We start from the raw sequence: 18,559 nt of genomic DNA, 5'->3' as shown, positions 1-18,559 counted from the left end.
GTAAATCGAACTCAAGACCTCTTAAATAAGACAACCAAGAGTTCTAGTTGACCGTTGAACCACCCAATGGTAGTTACTAGACTTTGATTTAATCACTGAATAGACTTTAGCCATTATCTTCCATCACATGCGGCTCATAGGATACGGATGCAATATTACAAATTGGAAAACCAAAAGCACTCCGACATGGGACGGTGTGATGGAGACATTGAGTGGTGACAATGTAAGTATATACAACCTGAATTTCCTATTCCATTTACACTTTCACATTTTCTCACTATATTCATATAGAGTAATACTAGCCTTACAAAGAGACATATAAAGAAGCATACAAAAAGACAAATCCAACCCTTAAAAGAAGAGAAAAAGAGAGAGAGACAATCATGAATTTTAAGGACTAGATTTATCTTTTTGTATGCCTCTTTGTAAGGCTAGTATTACTCATTCATATAACAATAGCTATTAGAGGATGATGCTAAGACGGAGCTTGTTGCTATACTGATGCTGAGACAGTAAAAGATTAGAACCAAGATCTATTCGAGTTCGTCAATTTCCCTCCTCTTGCACACAGTGCTCATGGAACCGATGGGAATATCCCTGTTAATCCAGTTACTTAGGATGATCTTCCACTTTATGTTCCTGAGGTCAACGCACAATCTAGACAAGGTGATGCCAGCAGCACCTTCTCTATGGTGGAGGTTCAGAACCTTGTTAATCCAATGTTGACAATATGATGGATTTTAATGGTTCTAGTAGTTACTTTAGATTTTTTTAAAATAAATTAAATTAGATTAAGATAGTTGTATGTTTTTTATCTTAATTATTATTTGTATTTCGTTTATCTAATTTAAAAATAAACCAGTGGACTTGGAGTCTGTTCTGGGTTTGCAGAACACTTGTATTGCGAGATTATTGATTAACAAAAACAGAACTCTCCAGAAGTTAACTCAATTTTTTTACTACCAAAATTAAACTCAACATATATAAATGCGTGCATTAATAATACCATTCAAACACTAGGGTATCCAGAGTCAATCCTATAAATATTTATATTAAGGATTAAACCTATGACAATAAAAGAATAATATCACAATAATTTGAAATATTCATGCTCAAGTGCTTCCTGAGGTGTTATCCTCTGGTCTGGATCCAAGCATAACATTCTCTGGTAAAAATTTAAACATGAATAAAAACACCAAAAGATGACTTAAAAAACTCAAAAATTTGCCAGAAAATCTGCTTACTTTGATGACAAATTAGTAAATTAAATCAAACTTACTGAGATAAGGTCAACTCTTATAGGTTCGAGACCCGGAAACTCTTTTGTCAAGTTGTTGAAAGACTGAATGTAATATGCAAGTGTGCAAGTTGTATATACTTAGTTAATGGTTAGTTAAGGTTGTTAAGAGAGTTTTGTTAGTCTGTTAAAGAGAGTTTTGTTAGTCTGTTAACTAACTTATTAAGCCTGTGTATAAAGAAGATGATGATTCAATAATGAAGCAGAGTTCATTTTACGGTCAAGAATATTTTCTTTAGTTTTATTCCACAAAGCTCAACATGGTATCAGAGCTATAGGTTTCTTTTGATCAATCAACAAAATCAATTGCAATTTTTCTCACATTCTAGATCAACCTTCAAGAAATTCAAGATTCTTCAATCATTCTTCTTCTGTTTTAGTCTTCCTGATTCTGCTCAAACTCCTTTCTGATTTAGCTCAGATTCTTTTTCTAATTCAGCTCAGATTTGTTACTCTAGCTAGACAACCATGGCTGGTTCTACTGAAGACTCAGTTATACCTTCAATTGATGCCAACTCACCTCTGTATGTCCATCCATCTGATACTCTGGGATCTATTTTGGTTTCGGAGTAGCTTGTTGGAACCGAGAATTATGGGATCTGGAGTCGAGGCATGACTGTGCCTTTGTGCAAAGAATAAATTAGGTTTTATGGATGACACTTGCACAAAATCATCAGCCCATTCACGCCTAGTACCGCAATGGGAGAGGTGTAATTCCTTGGTGCTTGCATGGATCTTCAATTCTGTCTCAAAAGACATCTTCAATGGGATAGTCTATTCAACAAATGCAACTCAAGTTTGGCAAGATTTGAAGGAACAATTTCATAAAGTCAATGGAACCATAGTTTTGGACTACATCGAGAAATCATCAATCTAACACAGGGTACAAATTCAGTAGCTATCTACTACAATAAACTTAAATCTCTTTGGGATGAATTAGACTCTTTAGTTAGTCTTCCTATTCCAGATAGAAGTTCCGCAAAGGCTTATTTGGAACACTCAAATCAACAAAAACTTCTGCAATTCCTCATTGGTTTGAATGATTCCTATTCAATGGTTCGGAGCCAAATTTTTCTCATGAATCCTCTACCAAGTGTTAAGCAAGCCTACTCTGTAGTACACCAAGATGAAAGTCAAAAAATCCTAACTAGAATGAATCCAAATACTGAAGTCACTACTACAGTACTTTATATGCGCAAAATGCTGGAAAAGGTCAGACTCAAAACCAAAAGTATAAGGGCAAAAAACCATATGTCAAATATGATTTTTGCCACATAGCTGGACAAAAAAAAAGAGTCTTGTTACAAAGTCATTGGATATCTAGTAGACTATCAGTTTACTAAGGGCAAAAATGCTTCAAAAAACATATTTTCAACCAATCAAGCTCAAGCTCAGAATTCAACTCCTGAATCTGCAAAAGCTGGAAATTCATCTATTGCTGTGGTTGGACCAGTTTTAACCACCGAGCAATATAATCAAATCCTACAACTACTGGGAAAAGAGAATGCTTCACCCCCTGCTGCAAACCTTGCAGGTACCTCAGTTGCTCTATGCTCTTGCTTTAATAAAAATAATTGGATAATTGATACAAGAGCAACCGATCACATGACATACAATTGCTCCCTGTTACAATCACTTACTGTTATAGAAGCATCTTCTAAGTATCTAGTAGGACTACCAAATGGAGCTAAAACATATGTTAAGCATGTTGGATCAATTAAGCTTGACAGTGGTCTTAGCTTATCTAATGTTTTACATGTCCCAGAATTCCATCATAATTTGCTTTCAGTTTCAAAACTTACCATATCTAACAAGTGTCTTGTTACCTTTTATCATAATTTTTGTTTAATTCAGGATCTTTAAAATGGCAAGTTGAAGGGGATTGGTAAGCATAGTCAAGGCCTTTAATACCTTGAACCAAATCTGCCTATTTCTTCATTTGTATTAGTCCTTAAGAAGCTGAATAAATCTAGTTGTACATCTGAACTTTCATCACAGATTGTACCATACTTTTCAGTTCAATAAAACATCTATTTTTCCTACTACCTACATGACTACTTCCTTGTCTCATACTTTTGCATTATGGCATCAAATGCTTGGCCATGCTCCTTATTCCATCTTATCTCACATACATCTGCCTAAACTAAACAAGTTTACACCTTCTTCTTATTCACATTGCCATGTATTTCCTTTAGCCAAGCAAACCAGATTATCATTTCCTCACAATACCTCTCAATCTCACATAACTTTGACTTGCTGCATATTGATGTATAAGGACCATATAGCACTCCTACAAATGGTAATGCTAGATACTTCTTGACTATAGTGAATGATCATTCTAGGATAACCTAGTTATTCCTTATGCAATTTGAATCTAACACTTTCTCTACACTCAAACAGTTCATTCAAATGGTCCACACTCAATATCAAATGTATCCAAAGTGTATTAGGACTGATAATGGGTCAAAATTCTTCAATAAATCTTGTGATGAATTGTTTAGTGATCAAAGTATACTTCATAAGGCATTGTTGAGAGGAAGCACAGGCACATCCTAAAGGTAACAAGAACCCTGAAAATTAAGTAAGTTTCTAGGGTTATTGTGTTCAGGCTACTGTTTACATAATAAATAGACTACCCACCCCAGTTCTTCATGGTTTGTCACCCTTTGAAACATTTTTCTGCAAGCCTCCTACATTTGATCACCTTAGAGTCTTTGGTTCTTTAGCTTATGCTGCAATTCTCCCCTCAAAAGACAAGTTGTCTCCTAGAGCTACTCCATCTGTTTTTCTAGGCTATTCCTTGACTTAAAAAGGCTACATTCTTTATGATTTAGCTTCTCATACAGTAAATGTTTCCAGAGATGCCATTTTCCATGAACATATCTTTCCTTTTGCTCTAGCTCAACCCTCCAAACTTCCATTCCCACCTGATTCTAACTTCCTTGTTGAAGAATCAGACCAGTCCTCTTCGGTTCAGACTTATAACCAACCATTTTCTCCTACTTCCCACCATATGTCACCTCCACCTCCTTCGGATACTCCTCCAAATTCAGATTCTCCTATTCTTTCCTCTCCTTCTACTATTGCTCATATTGTTCCACCTGGTCTTAGAAGGTCTAGCAGGTCTGTTCACCCTCTTATTTGGACTTAAGATTACATTTGTCCTACTTTTTCCCACTCTTGTTCAACTAATGCCATTGTATACCCTATCTTTGATTTTGTTTCATATCAAAACATCTCTTCTTCACACAAGGCTTTTTTGTCCAAGTTGTCCTTGGTTGAACCTTCCAGTTTCCATCAAGCATCACAGAACCCCAATTGGGTTGAAGCTATGAATAAAGAAATTTAGGCATTGGAGTTAAACCATACCTGGTCCATGGTACCTTTGCCCTCAGGTAAGACTCCGGTTGGGTGCAAATGGGTTTACAAACTAAAGTATAGGGTTGATGGAACATTAGAGAGATATAAGGCACATTTGGTGGCTAAGGGGTATACCTAGTAGGCTGGTGTTGACTATGAAGAGACTTTCTCTCTAGTTGTAAAGATTGTGATTGTCCAAATTGTCCTCACCTTGGCTTCCATGCATCACTGGCCAATCTATCAACTTGATGTTGATAATGCCTTCTTGTAAGAAGATTTGCAAGAAGAGATATATATGTCTCTTCCTCAGGGATTTATGAAGCAGGGGGGCAGGATCAACTTGTATGCAGGCTTTATAAATCCCTTTATGGTTGGAAACAAGCCTCTAGGGCTTGAAATAACAAATTAACCATAACATTGATAAATGGTGGATTCCAGTAATCAAAATCGAACTATTCCTTATTCATTAAAACACAAAATTCTCACGTTGTTATATTACTTGTCTATGTGGATGATATAGTTATTACTAGGAATAATTCAGAGTTGATCCATGAGACTAAAAAGCTTCTATATACCAATTTTAAGCTGAAGGATTTGGGAGTGTTGAAGTATTTTTTAGGCTTGGAAGTAGCTAGATCATCCAAGGGGATTAGTTTATGTCAGAGAAAGTATGCGTTGGAGCTCATATCTAAATCAGGATTGTCAAGATCTAAACCATATGTTGTTCCCATGGAGTCTAATATGAAGCTTACTTTGGTAGCCTATGATGATCAGTTTAATTCTGGAGTTGATCCCTTGCTTTCTGATCCTTCCATCTATCAAAGGTTAATTGGAAAACTCTTATACTTGGGTATGACCAGACCAGACCAGACTTGAGTTATTCAGTCCATTTACTGAGTCAATCCATGCATCAACCTAAACAATCCTACATGGCAGCAGCTCTCAAAGTAGTTAGATATGTCAAATCAGCACCAGGTCTTGGTTTATTCTTTCCAGCAAACAATTCCTTGCACTTATCTACTTTTCAATGACTCTGATTGGGCATCTTGCTTGATGACAAGAAAGTCAGTTACAGGGTACTATGTCTTCCTTGGTTCATCATTGATGTCATGGAAATCCAAGCGGCAAGCCACTATCTCCAAGTGATCTTTAGAAGCTGAATATAGGGTAATGGCCTCAACTGTTTATGAGATAATTTGGATAATTCAGCTTCTCAAAGAACTCAAGTTTAACAGCTTGCTTCCAATGCCTCTTCACTGTGATAATCAGGGGCTAATTACATTGCTTCCAACCCTATGTTCCATGAGAGAACTAAACACATTGATATAAACTGTCATATAATCAGAAAGTATATCAAAAATGGCCTCATTAGCACAGCCTATATATCTACAACAGAACAGCCCACGGACATCTTAACTAAGGCTCTTGGAAAGCAATTGCATCATCATATGGTAGGCAAGTTGGGTATCTTAGATCTCTACCATCCTCCAACTTGAGGGGGGGTGTTGAAAGACTGAATGTAATATGCAAGTGTGCAAGTCGCACATTGTTAGTTAGTGCAAGTTGTATATAGTTAGTTAATGGTTAATTAAGGTTGTTAAGATTGTTAAGAGAGTTTGTTAGTTTGTTATAGTCTGTTATCCAGAGTTAGGTAGCTATAGTTAATTAGTTAATCATAGTTAGTTAACTCAAGTTAGTTGTTAACTAACTTATTAAGCTTGTATATAAAGAAGATGATAATTCAATAATGAAGCAGACTTCATTTTATAGTCAAGAATATTTTCTTCAGTTTTATTCTGCAAAGCTCAACATCCTGCAATATAAAAAATAATTTACATAATGTATTCAATCTCATTCACAAAAACTAAATTCTAACATCTCTTACTTCCTTTATAATCAAAATTTTTGGAAAATGTTTAAAGACCATCAATAGTAAGTTCAATTTTGCCAAATACTTCTGGCTTTGGTTTACCCTACAACCTTTATGAGAAATTTTCAAGTTTGTTAGACAGTATCGGAAACTGAGATCCTAACTTTTGATCCCAATTGATATAGTTGTTGGCGAGGAAATTCAAAGTTAGAATCTCAACATTGCATATATAGTAATAATGAAACTTTTTAGAACGTATGTAAAGAAAAATACCTGAGAATATTCAAAAACAAAGGAACCCAACTATTATGAGGATACAAAGGCCGCCGAGTTATCATCTCACGGAGGCACAAACCACATATCAACTACCTTAGAGCTTTGTTAGGATCCCACATCGGGATCTTACACCCACCAAGTGTGATACTTAAGCCTAGGGGATATGGGATCTCACACCCATCAAGTGTGGTACTTAAGCCTAAGGGCTCTCCCACTTATCAGGCTGGTCTTTTGGATTGAGCTCTCCCTTGAGCTTAAGTTTTAACATTGGTGTTTTCGTTAAGAGTTGGGTTGCGGAAAATCAATCTCAGAACTCAAGTTCAGTAGCCCAACTCCTAACGAAAACACCAATGTTAAAACTCAAGCCTAAGGGAGAGCCCAACCCAAAAGATCGGTCTGATGGATGGGAGAGTCCCTAGGCTTAAGTACCACACTTGGTGGGTGGGAGATCCCGATGTGAGATCCTACCAAGCTTCCATTAAAAAGAATTTCAGATGCCTTGTAATAAAGATTGGCGGCCTTTAGAGCTAGTGACTGCAATCAAGCCCGGCTCAAGAACATTTGTGACCCAAGGCAAAAATTATTTTGGGGGCCTTCTAATAATATAAACATATATTAAAAAAAATATATCAAATTTATTTTCTTGTCTTTTGAGATGCAAAATCACTAGGAGAGGTGGACAACGATCAGCAGGCTAACTGGGTCAGGTTGGTGGGAGGTTGTGGAGAGCAGATGTTGGAAAAGTGATGGGTGGTGAAATAGGTAATTTCCAATGCTTGGATTGGCCAGAAAAGGCTTGAGAAGTCGCAAGCCAAAAGGAATTGGTGGCCGCCGATTTGACGGAGTAAACGAATGAGTTATGATAGGGATTTTGGTGAGAGGGTTGAGGGGAGGAAGATGGTGGTGTCAGGGAAGGCCAACAACGCCAGGTACATGCTGAAAAGGTCAAAAATGGCTGTCGTGCACGGTGGAGTTGGGTTATGAGATTCGTAAAAAATCGATCAAATCGAGGGCTATCAAGGTTGGAAAAACACTTGGGAAAATGATAAAGTGATGATTCCAGTCAATTTTGGTGAGAAAATTGATGAGAATCAGCTCCAAACGGTTGGCAGTGAAAGAGGGATGGGGATAATTTATGTGAATGTCAAAATTTGTGATGGAATTGGGGTTGAGTAATTTGAGACATGTAAATGACTATTTAACCTTTTATTGTTAAAAGAAATTTAATGTGTTAATTTAGGGGTGTAAATTATAATATATGAAACTAGATGTACAAACTACTATTTTATCAAACTTTGGGTGGGAATATATGTAAAAAATTTATAATAAATTCAGGTCTTTTTGGCTTCTTTTTTTTTTTTTTTTCCCTCCTGGCTTGGATAAAAAATCATACACCAATTTTTTTTTTTTTTTTTTGTAATATTAAAAAAATTATAAAAAATTGGGCCCCTATTGGAGGCCCTAGGCAGGTGCCTCACCTGCCTACCCTGAGCCGGCCTGACTGCAATATAATATTTATTATTTAAACGATTATTTCGGGAGTTAATTGCTCACACTTAGATATATGTTTACATGTAAGCAAGCTTTACTCTCTTTACTATCTGGATCAACAACACAAATTCAGGTCTCAAATCTTCATGGATACAATTTTGAGACCACAAATATTCTATACCACGAAGAATCCCTTGAAGAATATGTTGCAGTTGAAGGAAATCTGGTCAAAATCTACAACAATTAACCATCTTTCAAGCTATATATAGATAATGAAATCATGATTCATTGAAAAAATAATTACACAGTTTGAATTTTGTCTCGAAATTTAAATACTGTCATATGCCAAAAAAAAACATTCGGGTTGTTACCCAAGACTTGTTCAGAATATTGTAATGAAAAGATAGTAAGTGTGTGCTAGGTATTATAGACTAAACAAGAACCTATCACAACTAGTATTGTTACAAGATTAGGCCTCTTGTTATATAGTATACTTTCAACGGTTTTCCTTCCTAGAAAATGTTCTTAATATCGAGTGTGTTTATCTCAAAATCATTTTATTTCCAACCGCTCCCAAGAAAAGAAATTTCCAACAAGAGAAATAATAGTAGACTCCTACGACTTTTAGCCCTTGGAAAAACATATTTTAAGAGGATTTTTCTATTATCGACAAGATTTAGCCTCTAAATAGTCCTTTTTGTTGCAGTAACCCTAGTGGGGATAGAGATCAAAAGAGTGACAAAAGTCCTCCATAAGAGGGAAATGGAATCTTCAACTATATACGAGTTTGTGAATATGTCATTGACTAATAATGCGAATAAAATAGGTCCTTTTGCTAAACAGGAGTATTGAACCCTCCTTTAGAGTTTTAAAATGGCATTTGAAACAATAATTTTCTTTTTCCCCTTTTGATGACAATATATGGTAATTTATCAAATTCATCTTGAATATTGATTCACATTCAGATTCCATGTAAAAGTGAAGAAATGTTATGGTAATGCATCTAATTAAAACCTCCTGTAAGAATATACAATCAAGTCAAATCTTCAGTTGAACTCGTAACAACCAATAATAACTTAAATTACATAAATTAAGAAAAAGCTTTTATTAGTATACCTTTATGGAGACTTGATACTCAATATTCACCTAGCTTATTCTGAAATCATCCAAATCCCGCAGTAGGTCCTGTTAGGGCCAAAAAATGTCTTCGGCCCAAATAGGCCCAAAGACGAAGACACCTTCAACAAAGTTTGGAACCATGGCCCAATTCCGATTGGGCTCGCAACAAAGTTTGCATACCAGGTCTGCTCGGTACACCTACCTAGTTGCTCACTACTTGGACCCAATCAGCAAAGGCTTGATTCGTTTAGGCCTCATCACCAGTTTATCTGGGCCCAGGCTCTTCGATCCTAGACCACCTTTTGGACTTTTTATCTACTTTAAGCCCAGGGTTGTCTACTTACTCCGGTACTACCAAACCATTTCGAAGAGATCCATTACTGCCCTAATTAATCTAAGATCCGTGTCCTAGACCCGCTGGGACTCCCTTTCCCACTAAGGTAAGGGAGTCCAAGGTTCTCCTTTTTTACAAAACCTCAAACCCAAGGACTCACAGTCCTATTAGGACTCGAAGATCCTACAGTTGCTATTTAAACAGAGGCCAACCCTCTCACAGGGGTTAGCCTCTGTTTAAATATATTTCTAAGAGGATTTTTCTATTACCGACAAGATTTAGCCCTCATAAATAGTCATTTTTGTTGCGGTAGCCCCTAGATGGGGATAGAGATCAAAGGAGTGACAAGAGTCCTCCATAAGATGGGAAATGGAATCTTCAACTATATACGAGGTTTGTGAATATGTCATTGATTAATAATGAGCAAATAAAATAGGTCCTTTTGCTAAATAGGATGTATTGAACCCATACTTTAGAGTTTCAAAATGGCATTTGAAACAATAATTTTCTTTTTCCCGTTTTGATGACAATATATGGTAATTTATCAAATTCATCTTGAATATTGATTCACATTCAGATTCCATGTAAAAGTGAAGAAGTGTTATGGTAATGCATCTAATTAAAACCTCATGTAAGAATATACAGTCAAGTCAAATCTTCAGTTGAACTAGTAACAACCAATAATAACTTAAATTACATGAAATTAAGAAAAAGCTTTTATTAGTATACTTTTGATATCAAGATTTGGCATACCTTTATGGAGACTTGATTCTCAATATTCGCTTGGCTTATTCTAAAATCATCCAAATCCCGCAGTAGGTCCTGTTAGGGCCAAAAAATGTCTTCAGCCCAAATAGGCCCAAAGACGAAGACACCTTCAACAAAGCTTGGAGCCATAGCCTAATTCTGATTGGGCCCGTAATAGAGTTTGCATTCCAAGTCCGCTCGGTACACCTACCTAGTTGCTCACTCCTTGGACCCAATCAGCAAAGGCCTAATTCGTTTAGGCCTCATCACCAATTTATCTAGGCCCAGGCCTTTCGATCTTAGACCACCTTCTGTACTTTTGATCTACTTCGAGCCTAGGGTTACCTACTTACTCCGGTACTACCCGAACTCTTTCGAAGAGGTCTATTACTACCCTAATTCGTCTAAGATCTGTGTCCTAGACTCGCTAGGACTCCCTTTTGCACTAAGGTAAGAGAGTCAAAGGTTCTCTTTTTTTTTTTACAAAACCTCAACCCCAATGACTCACAGTCCTACTAGGACTCGAAGATCCTACAGTTGATATTTAAACAGAGACCAACCCTCTCACAAGAGACATAGACATGACACCTTCGAACCCAGTAGTGCTTACTCCTGGTAATCTTCTCTTTCCCTAACTCTCATTAAATTATCCTCATTTAGCCTTGCTGACTTGAGCGTCGGAGTGCCTACGACAAACACCACCCTGGTGTTTTCCATTCGCTTCACGCTTGTTTCCTCGCATGTGCAAGTGCATCAGATTGTTGGTGGCCTCAACCTCACCGGATCAGATCATATTTCTATAAAGGTAGATTTTTTGCATCTACAGTTTGGCACCCACCGTGGCGCCTCTAGTAATCATTCGTCTTTTAAACCCTGCTTCGCAAGGAAACTCTATATGGCTGAAAATTCAGATAACACCAATCCTGGTCTCGAGGCCAAACTTGAAGCTCTGACTACCCTTATGCAACAACACTCAGACAAGATGGTAGCACTGAAAGTTGATAACGCTGCTATCCGAATCGAAAACGCCTCCATCTGGGCCGAAAACCCATCTTTGAAAGAAAAGGTAAGTCAATTTTATGACCTTGAGCTTCAGCCTTGTCAGATACACCTAATCGTTTCCACGCATTAGTTCCATCCATACAACCTCTCCAAATTCCAGATCACACACTAACCATCTCGGATACAAGATCGCAACAACTTCATTCATCGCTAGTGGACGATTCAGCCCAGAACCAATTGAGTGAGGACTGTCAATAAAGCCACTCTCGGTCGGCCCACTTCAGGCTCAAGATCAAGACATCCAAGTAACAGAAAGCTCACCACAATAAGAGTCATACGTCCTTGCCATCCTGTCTCATCTCCAATCAACCATTCCCACCCAAACCCCACTCGACTCGACTCGACTCGTCCTCGAGGGTCGAGTGGGCTCCCTCACCTTTAATCCACCTTGCTCGAGTCCATCCATCCCCATAGATCGGGTGATTCCTAAATAACCCCTCTCACCATCCATGCAAGCCGAAACACCCGATTAGTCACAATGGGAACCACCTAACCCGTGGAAATGAATGGAGATCTGAATTACCAAGCAACACACGATGGAATGGTTCGCCAAACTACCCCACGTGACTTGACCCAACCAAACATACCAAGTGCGAATCATATGACAAACCAAGCCAATCAGGCCAACCTGGTGGCTTCTGCCTCGCCCATGGAGCAAATACTGGCCAAAAGATTCGCCGACCTAGAGGTAATGATAAGGTGTATACCTGGAGTGCCAATACCAACCAAAAAGAGCCGACCTCATAGCTATGTCGATTCACCCTTTGTGGATGCAATTCACTAGCCAAGATGCCACACAAATTCACCATCCTCAGCATGAAGCCTTACGATGGCACAACCGATCCGAATGACCATATAGCCTTATACAAACAGCGGATGTTCGCTGCCTCGATACCCTGAACATTTAGGGAAACCTGCATGTGTACGAGTTTCGGCTCTAGCCTCTCTGGACCAGCCCTCCAATCGTATACTAACCTTCCAAACAACTCAATCATCTCATTCACCCAACTCATTGACACCTTCGTCGAACAATTTTCCAGCAACAAAAAACTCAAGAAGTTGTCAGCCGACCTATATAGAGTCTACTAGAAGTACATCAACAGGTTCAACAAAGAAAAATTTCCATCCCATCCTATAATCCAGAGACAGTAGTAGATGCTTTCAAAAAAGGTGTCCTCCCAGATGGAGAACTATACAAAGACCTGACAAAACTCAGCTGCATCACAATGGAAGACACCCTAGCCAGAATAGTGATCCAAATCAAATGGGAGGAAGACGAGGCGAACCGAACAAGACATGCTAGATATGATTATCATCACCAAAGGCAGAATGAATGAAAGCCAGAATCCAGATCATTTGAGCCCCGTTATCTACCCTTTCCCCGCAATCTGAACAGAATCAAAAAATCAAATGTCGCCAACTGATCAGAACCAAAAATAGATTAAGCCAATTCAAGATTTCATAGTACAACCTCAACGTTGAACTAACTCAGGTCATGGCAATCATGAAAGGAATGCGGCCTACCGTGAAATGGCCAGCCAAGCCTAATCCCAACGCGAAAAGGGACACGACTAAGTGGTACGAATTCCACAGCGACCATGGTCATAACACCGCCAATTGCATCGCCCTAAGACTGGAAGTTGCAGCACTATTGAAGAGGAGACATCTTTGGGACCTGTTGACAGATAAAGGGAAGAATATAGTCAGCTAGAGAAACTCGAAAGAAACATCTCCCCCTTCACGGGAACCGACACCCAAGGGGTTTTGTTCTATTATCTCTAGAAGGTCGGAAATCAGTGGGGTGAGTTATTCCTCAGCCAAGCGCAATGCCCGAGCCAACCATCACCTAGAAGTCTGGTCCATTCACCCATCCCCTCGGGCGCATACCAACTAGATCATTCAATTCGAAGAATTCTCTATCACCCAAGTCCTAAGAGCGGAGAACACCCATGTTGATGCCCTTGCCAATCTCGGCTCAGCCTTTCAAGGCTCGTCCCAGTCATCCATCCCACTACTGTTCCTCCAATGACCAGCTGACTGAAAGGAACATCCAATGAACAAGTTGCCCAACCAGAAAGAGTCCAAAAAAGTAATGGATGTCAAACCAGCCGACTCTTGGATGACCCCAATAATCAAATACTTGGAATATGATAAGTTTCCAGCTGACAAGAATGAAGCACGCCACCTGAGAGCAAAAGCTACAATATTCACCATATACGAGGGCCAACTCCTTAGAAAGTCATTCTCTGGCCCCTACCTCAAATGCATAAGCCTAGAAGAAGTCAAGTGTGTTCTCGCCTGTAACACCTACTGAAAACTGTACAATGCATGCATAATAACAATAGAAAAGTTGGGCCCAAAGTTTTCTTTTCATTACAACTCATGTGTCTTTTATACATAAAGAGTACTGTTTACAAAAATGTATTTTAAAAGACAAAACAGGGGAAACAGTGTAGCTATTCCTCATTGCTTGCCGACGCCCCTCCGACCGCAACATCATCTAGAACCTGCATCCACAAAGGAAAATAACGGGGTGAGCACAAAATAATGCTCAGTAAGTAAAACTCTCTATCTGTCTGTCCCCGTATGAATAACTCTTAATTCTTTCCTTATGCTATCTCTGATTCTATTTCTGTTTCTAATAACATCATGGCCTCATCTTACCGGAGGTACGGCCGGATGGCGTTCACACAGCACCATCTCACTCTCTATGGCTATCGGGTGGAATTCACACAGTACCAACCCGTTCTTAGTGACTACCGAGTGAGGATCACAAAGCACCAACTCGGTTCTTTCTAACTATCGGGTGGAGATCACCTAGCGCCTACCCGTTCCTCATGAATTTTGGGTAACGATCACCAAGCATTTACCCGTCTCTAGTCACTATCGGGTGATGGTCACAAAGCATCAACCCGTTTCTACTAAGTGTTGGATGATGATCACAAAGCATCAACCTACTTATCTATCACTAACCGGGTAGCGGTCACAAAGCATCTACCCATTTCTACTACTCATCGGGTGACGATCACAAAGCATCGACCCATCACTCTAAGGGCTATTCGGATGATGATCACCAAGCATCAATCCGATTCCCATAACGGTCGGGTGATGATCACAAAGCATCATCCCAACTATACTACTCTTCTAATTCATTCTATTGTAGCATTTTTCAATGCTCTCTACTCTTAGAGTAATTTTACCCACTAAGCTCTCTACTCATAGGGTAATTGCATAAACCATTTCCTTACACTTTCTTAGGTCACTTTTCCATGTACAACTAGTGCCTATGGATGGTTCATCTTCACCAATGCACTTATGAGATGCCAACATGCAATGTTGCAAGAATTAAGGTTCATTTCTCACACTCAAACCTCTATTAGGCATTTCATCAAACAACTCATGTGCACTATAAAACTCTATCATAGCCATGATTCTAAAACTTTTCTTAACCATCCAAAATGGGGAAAAACCCCTTCACAAAGCCACAAAACCTGCCATAGAAAACACTTCCAAAAAGGGAATACATAATACCCCTTAAATTCCATCTCAACTACCTTGCCAAACCAACAACCCATTTCTCAATTTTGCAAGGTATAAACAATCACAAAGCATAGAAATCTCTATTTAATCCTTCATACATGCTATATTACATGCACATCACATACATACATCATTTCTATCAAAACCCTAATCAAGAAAATTCATAAATCTCAACTTGGGTTGGGTTTTACTTACTTGTTAAGGAGAGACTTCACAAATTCTTCCTTTCACTTGTTTAGCTTGATTTCTCCTCAAATCTTAACCAAAAGAATGAAAACCCTCAAACTTCAATATGGGTTAAAACTCCCAAATCACACAACTTAAGAAGAAATCCTTACCTTAGGAAGCCTTAGGTTGCTTTTCTACCCCAAAATCCTTCAAAAATCCCTTGGAAAACCTTGATCAAAAGAAAAGAGAAGTTGAGAGGAGAAGAATGAAGAGTCACGTTTGAGAAGAAGAAATGAGGGGTTTCTTTGATTCTAATTCCTTTTAATGAAATATTAACACACTCATTCCCATTTTGCCCTTGTTCTACTTTGGGAATTCCATCCATATCCTTTGATTCATTACAAACTCACCCCTATCTCAACCTATTCTCCATGAAATATCCTTACAATTAACTCCCCACTTTTCCTGCTAATTAGGGGTAGAAAGGTCAAATTGTCCTTAAGGAAGAAAATATCTAAAACTCAATCAACCTTTTATTCGGCCCGTCGCCGCGGCGAAGAAACCTCTGTCGCCGCGGCGAAACTTTCCAGGGAGTTCCCCTTGGTTTCACGGCGAAGCTTCTTCTTCGCCCCGGCGAAGAACGGCAGACTGAACTTCTTCTGTTTTCATCCAATTTTCAGGGCAAACATTCAACACAACACTCAAACAAATAATAACAACAAAAACCAACTCGATTAAGGGCAAAAGAGGAAACAATAACAACGTACCTCAAGCGGGGCGTTACATCGCCGAACTCCATGACGGTGAATGCAAAACCATGCAGAGGACACAGCCTTGTCCACCGGGTGATCACCACTGGTTACTATTGACCAACTATATGCACTGACTCAGCATCCTATGTGAAGAAATGCGATAGCTGTCAAAGGTTTGCCCATGTCTCACACCTCTTACCTGAGCGACTCAACTCCACTCTCACACCTTGGTCATTCACCGACTATTTTACTAAGTGGATCGAAGCTTAAGCACTCGCCCAAGTTAGAGACTGAGAGGTAAAAGCCTTCATCTAGAAAAATGTCATCTGCAGATTTGGAATACCAAAGGAAATAGTCACCAACAATGGATCACAATTCATCAGCTCAGGCTTTAGAGACTTCTATGACATGTGGGAAATCAAGCTTAGCTTTTCTACCCCTCGTAACCCCCAATCAAACGGCTAGGCTGAATCATCAAATAAAATAATCATGCAAACTTTAAAGAAGCGTCTCCAGAAAGCTAAAGGCGCATGGGCAGACGAACTACCAGGGGTCCTTTGGTCCTATTGAACAATAGTTCGTTCGTCCACTAGTGAAACCCCTTTCTCCCTCACATATAGATCTGAGGCAGTCATCCCAGCCGAAGTATCGGTCCCCTCAACTAGACTCTAATGGTCGGATGAAAAAGCCAATAGCCAGAACCTTTGTCATGACTTGGACACAATCGATGAACTATGCGAGCGAGCAAACATCAGCAATGTAATCTACCAGCAGCAGGCTGCTCGACACTACAATCGTAATATTAGAGTAAGAACTTTCAAACAAGGCGCATGGGTCTTCGCAAAGTCTTTCAAAACACTACGGAGATCAATTCTAGCAAGCTCGGCCCTACCTGGGAGGGACTCTACAAGATCGCCAAGGAAGTAAGAAAGGGCACCTACAGACTTCAAACCTTCAAGGGCAAGGACGTCAGCAATAGTTGGAATGCAATCCTTTCTCAAACGTTACTATTTTTAGTCAGATTTATCTCATCGTCGATTCTTTATTCTATTTTTGTTTTCAAAATGATGAATTGAGCTTGTCCACCTCCCTCACCTTCAGTCGGCCATGTGGCTTGAATTCAATAACAGAACTATTCAGCGGTATAGTGGCATTCCCCTTCAATCGGCTAAGACTGATTCATAAACTTACACCTTCAATCGACCCAGACCAATTCATCGACTTACACCTTCAATCGGCCCAGACCAATTCATCGGCTTACACCTTCAATCGGCTCAAACCGATTCATCGACTTACACCTTCAATCAGCTTAGACCGATTCATTGACTTATACTGTCAGTCGACTCAGACCGACCTAACAATTCACGCAAATGTACACCTTTGCTCTACCCAGCCTGACAAAAAATAACTCAATGGCTTACATCTTCAATCGGCCATACCGACATGTTGCTATCACCTTCGAAGCGACACTAGCAACTCAACCACTTAGCTTCGTCCAGATCACAACACAAATAGTCAGTTCAAACTAGCTGAATCAGTTCGCCACTCGAAACGGACCACGTTGTCTCGACTACAACATTCTGCCCTAGACAAGATACATCTGCAAGGCAATTACCTAGGAAAAAGGGTTCAACCCTCACACATCTACAAGCAATCAAGCAATCGATCCATCCATCCACAAAAAAAGCAATAAAATGGAAACACAAGCAGAAACATAAGGCCCCAAATGGCTAAATATCAAATAAACAAAAAAGCCCCAAACAGCTAAGTATCAGGTACAAAAAAGGCACATACACCATGAAAAGGCATCTAGGCCCCAGAAACACATGAGAAAAAAATAAACCTAAGGGGCATCATGCCCCACATCGTCAGTACGAGTCGTCTCACTCATCTCCGACTCAGTCACCCTGCCATTGGCCTCAGCAGTCGTCCCCGTAGCCTGATCACTAGCATTCTCTGTAACCGATCATCTCAGCTAACTAGCAAGGTTGAACACTTGGTCACCGACCTGCTCCTCCACATAATCCACGAGACCAGCAACCTCCTACTCCTCCATCTCCCGCAAGAGCTGGATGTCTTCATCCGAGTTCCAGAGGGCAGTGTTCCCGGCCTTGTACTCTAGCATCAGCTCTCTCCTAGCCCTGATGATGGCGTCATCAACGACACTAAGGCATTGCTCCCTCAGCAACTCAACCTCCGCATTCTTCTCGGCCAACTCCTTCTTCAATCGCTCTAGCTCGGCCTCGACCTCCCTCAGTCGCTGCTAACTCTCCCGCTCAGCTTTTGATACAAGCTTGAAAATACATATTTTGTTAGTGATTCAATTGGATTATTTGTGGAAAAATGTGTTTAATTTGTGAAATTTAACTTAATTATTTCATAAATGTCTTTTATGGGATCACGGGTATGTTTCGAGTGTTTTCATGTTCTTAAAGATGATATTCACATGAAGGTTATATCGACGATGGAATGTAGGACGACAAGAATCAAATGGTTCGTGATTTGGAGCTGAAACGAAGAAGTTAGGGCGATTTGAAGTTAAA

The sequence above is a fragment of the Pistacia vera genome, unplaced genomic scaffold, assembly GCF_008641045.1.
Source record: "Pistacia vera cultivar Batoury unplaced genomic scaffold, PisVer_v2 Contig190, whole genome shotgun sequence".
NCBI lineage: Eukaryota > Viridiplantae > Streptophyta > Magnoliopsida > Sapindales > Anacardiaceae > Pistacia > Pistacia vera.
The sequence above is the reverse complement of the archived record's forward strand: the minus strand, read 5'-3'. Positions refer to the sequence as shown.